This window comes from Macaca nemestrina, chromosome 19 (genome assembly GCF_043159975.1).
Source record: "Macaca nemestrina isolate mMacNem1 chromosome 19, mMacNem.hap1, whole genome shotgun sequence".
Lineage (NCBI taxonomy): Eukaryota > Metazoa > Chordata > Mammalia > Primates > Cercopithecidae > Macaca > Macaca nemestrina.
In genome coordinates this window covers 63,706,634-63,711,114 of record NC_092143.1, presented here as the reverse complement: position 1 = coordinate 63,711,114, position 4,481 = coordinate 63,706,634, and the positions used below count along the sequence as shown (strand labels likewise).

Here is a 4,481-nt window from a genome sequence, read left to right as displayed (position 1 = left end):
ACTTTCTGAGGAATTGCCCTGTTTATTATTCTCTTTGACTCACAGGTTTGTCTTTTGGGAGATATTTCTTATCAATATTTTGAAGTACTTTCGTTGCTAAAGAAGAGAAGCCACAAGCCTGGGTGGTCTAAGATTTAGGGGGTGATTTATTCACCCTTAAGTCATTCACCAGGGCTTTTAGCCTCTGCCCCTAGGGAAGTAGGCTGTGAAAGTGACTTGGGCCCAGGAAGCCATGCTCTTTAGTACTGACTTATCTCCAGCATGCAGACTTTTAGCCAAGTGCTTCCAGTTAGTTTAATTTGAGAATAACATGGTCAAAAATTCTTCCTATCTTGGTTTTGTGGTGTATAGACTCTCATTTATCCATCAGTTGCTGTTCTTGACCATCCCTGTTTTCCTTAATTTAACCCTTGCTACTTTGAGGACATTTGAAACTATGGGCATTGGTGAGAAGACAACTCTTAAACTGCTTTTGCCCCTGACTGGCTCACATTTGAAACTACTCAGCAAATTGACAGAGAACTCCCCCTAGCCAAAGTTCCTCTCTTTGGTTCTCTGCTTTGGAAATGTGAAGCTGTTAATATCTACTTCTTTCTTTTTTAGTACTTGTTACATGGCATAGACAGTGAACAGCATGCACCAATACCCGGACATTTTTAAACTATGTTGCTAGGACCATGGTCTTAGTGTATCAGGCCTATCTTCTAAGTTATCAATGTAATAGTTTTGCAAATTTTCATTATGGCATGACCACAATGAAGTCACCAGCTTCCTGCCCACATTATTACACTGTTGCCATATATTTTAAGTTTTATTTAGGGAAGTGCCAAGTATCCAGTATCAATTTTTGTGATAGAGAATAGATCAAGATGCTCTAACAGAGACCAAGAGTCTCAAATGAGATGGGACAAGTATTTCTCTTATGTACTGGTTCATACACAGGAGGGTATAAAAGCAGGTGGGGAGCTCTGACTTTCAAGATCACCCAGGAACCCATCCCTGCATGTGGTTTCCATTTCTCTGTTTGCCATCAGAAAGGGGAAAGGAAAGAGCAGCTTTGAAATAGAAATATGCTCTGGAAGTTGGCCAAGTTGGTTTGCACTATTAAAAAATCAACAATTGATTCTTAACTTTTCTAATTTGTACATTCTGGACTAAATACATTTCTTTTAATAATTAAATCTGGGCCATAAAAGAATGAGCTATATAATTATTTGAATATTTTGGGATATATTTACATAAAACATTAATCTAACTTTATTACTTTATTACTGTCTATTTTCAGATGAACTTTCAGGGAAGAATGTATGGAATAAGAGAAAAAATACCAGGTAAATGCTATTCTGTACGTGTGTGTGTGTGTGTGTGTGTGTGTGTGTATATTTAATTTAAAAAACTGCTAGAGATTTTCATTATTAACCTACACTCATCATAATAATCTGTAATATGAAATATATTAAAGATATCAACAAATGATGTTGAAAGAATGCAAAAAATGAACTTTGATTTTTTTATTATAAAATAAACTAAAAATGAATTATCCACCTAAATGTAAAATCTAAAACATAAAATCTTTAAAAGTAAACATAGGAGAAAAATATTTGTGATCTTGGGGTAGAAAGAGATTTCTAGCTATCACACCAAAAGTGCAAGCCATGAAAGAAAACAAAATTGATAAATTGGGCTTCAGTAAAACTAAAAATGTTTGTACTTTAAAGACACGTTAAGATAAAAAGAAAAGCCACAGATTGGCAGAAAATATTTGCAAGACATATAACTGATAAAGGGTTTCTATACAGAATATATAAATAACTCTTAAAACTTAATAATAAGGAAAGATGGGTAGAACTTTATTCAGACACTTTCTGTCACCAAAGAAGACAATGGGTGGCAGACAAACACATAAAGGAATGACATAAAGAGATGCTCATTAGCCATTAGGAGATTGCAAACAAAAACCACAATGAGATGACATTACATCCCTGTTAGAATCTCTAAGGATTGACCATACCAAATGTTAGTGAGCATGTTAGAGCAACTGGATCTCTCATACACTGCTGGTGGGAGTGTACAATGGTATGAGCATTTTGGAAAAAGGCTTTGCAGTTTCTTAAGAAGCTAATCATACACCTTTCATAGGTTTTCGCCATGCCTTTGCTATGTAGTAACCAAAGTTTTTAAAAAACACATATGAACATAAGGATTTGTACAAGGATGCTCATAGCAGCTTTATTTTTATTATTATAAAATTAGAAACAAAATGTTTACCAACAAGTGGATGGATAAGCAAATTGTGGCATATCCATACAATGAAATAATATTTAGCAATTTGAAAGGTGGACTATTGATGTGCAATAACATGGACACACTTCACATTGATTAAGCTGAATGAAAAATACTAGAAAAAAAGCTCTTACTGTGTGATTTCATTTATATAACATTCTAGAAAATGCAAAAAAATCTATGATGATAGCAGATCGATGATAATGAGGGGATAAAGAGGAGGGATGGGAAGGAGGGATTTCAAGGAATATGAGGACACTTCAGGGTATGACAGATATATTCGTTTATTTGATTATGGTGATGATTTTATGGCTGTATGCATAGGTCAAAGCTTATTAAATTGTCTACTTTAGACATGTAGTCTTTTATGGTGTTTATTATTCTACGATAAAACTTAAAATTAAACATTTTCGGTTGGTGCAAAAGTAATTGCAGTTTTGGACTGTGAATTTTAAATCATTATAACTAGGCTCAAACACATCTTCATTAATCACAATAGGAGCCATTACAATCAACACATTTTTGCCAACAAGAAATAAGTTTGTTTATCCCAGTAGGGTAAAAATCTGTGCTTCAAGATTCAACAAATACTTAGAAAGCATTTTCTGCATGCTGCTGGTTGTGGAAGTGTTTGCCCGGCAAAAAGTTGTCGTGATGCCTGAAGAAGTGGTAGTTGGCAAGAGGTTAGGTGAATATGGCAAATGAGGCAAAACTTCGTAGCCCAATTCATTCAACTTTTGAAGCATTGGTTGTGTGACGTGCGGTCGGGCATTGTGAAGAATTGGGCCCTTTCTGTTGACCAATGCCAGCTGCAGGCATTGCAGTTTTTGGTGCATCTCATTGATTTGCTGAGCATACTTCTCAGATGTAATAGTTTCACCAGGATTCAGAAAGCTGTAGTGGATGAGACTAGCAGCAGACCACCAAAAAGTGACCATGACTTTTTTTTTTGATGCAAGTTTGACTTCGGGAGGGGCTTTGGAACTTCTTCTTGATCTAACCACTGAGCTGGTTGTGGCTGGTTGTCATATAAAATCCACTTTCCATGGCATATAACAATCCGATCGAGAAATGGTTCGTTGTTGTTGCATAGAATGAGAGAAAACAACACTTCAAAAAGAAGATTTTTTAAATTTTCGCTCAGCTCATAAGGCAGCCACTTATCGACCTTTTTCACCCTTCCAATTTGCTTCAAATGGCGAACTACTGTGGAACGGTCAATATTAACTTCTTTGGCAACTGCTCATGTAGTTGTAAGAGGATCGGCTTTGATGATTGCTCTCAACTGGTCGTTGTCAACTTCCGATGGCTGGCCACTATGCTCCTCATCTTCAAGGCTCTTGTCTCCTTTGCAAAACTTCTTGAATGACCACTGCACTGTACATTCGTTAGCAGTTCCTGGGCCAAACGCGTTGTTGATGTTGCGAGTTGTCTCTGCTGCTTTATGACCCATTTTGAACACCAATCGCTCGAATTTACTTTTTGTCTAACATTATTTCCATAGTCTAAAATAAATTCAAAATAAAGAGCAAATAACAAGTCATTATCAAAAAAGCCATAAAGTGAGAAATATGTATTAAAATGATGTATAATAAACCACATTTATTTAAGAATGTATTCCAATATCAAATGGCAAATTTCAACAATGCAAAAACCGCATTATGTTTGCACCAACATAATATAATAGTGTCTTTATTAAGTTCTTATAATTCATAATCTAAGCAGAATGGCTGTATATAATTTAAACATTAAATTTTAATTTAAATGTAATTAAATTTTACATAGTAATTAAGAAGAGTTTTCTATTTGTAACTCCTTGTTATAAAGATTGATCATTGCATTTCATGTTTTGCATGCTATCAAGCTAAAACCAGATATACAAAGACCCACTTTTAAAGAATTTTTTAATACTACAAAAAGTTCCACATATCATTAAAAGACAATTGCTAATTCAAATGATAATGTATTTAGTCAAAGCTGCCAAGGTCACACAAATCAGTTTAAAATTACAAAACAAGGCCAGGCATGGTGGCTCATGCCTGTAATCCCAGCCCGTTGGGAAGCTGAGGTGGGTGGATCACGAGGTCAGGAGTTCAAGAGCAGCCTGGCCAACATGGTGAAACCCTGTCTCTATTGAAAAAAAAAAATTAGCTAGGCATGATGGCACATGCCTGTAATCCCAGCTACTTGGGAGGTTG

At 35.5% G+C, this 4,481-nt stretch overlaps 1 pseudogene; it reads right to left on the bottom strand.

Moving 5' to 3' along the window:
• Window positions 1-2,769: 2,769 nt before the first annotated feature.
• On the bottom strand, window positions 2,770-3,785 carry LOC139359988 (histone-lysine N-methyltransferase SETMAR-like; annotated as a pseudogene).
• Window positions 3,786-4,481: the final 696 nt, after the last annotated feature.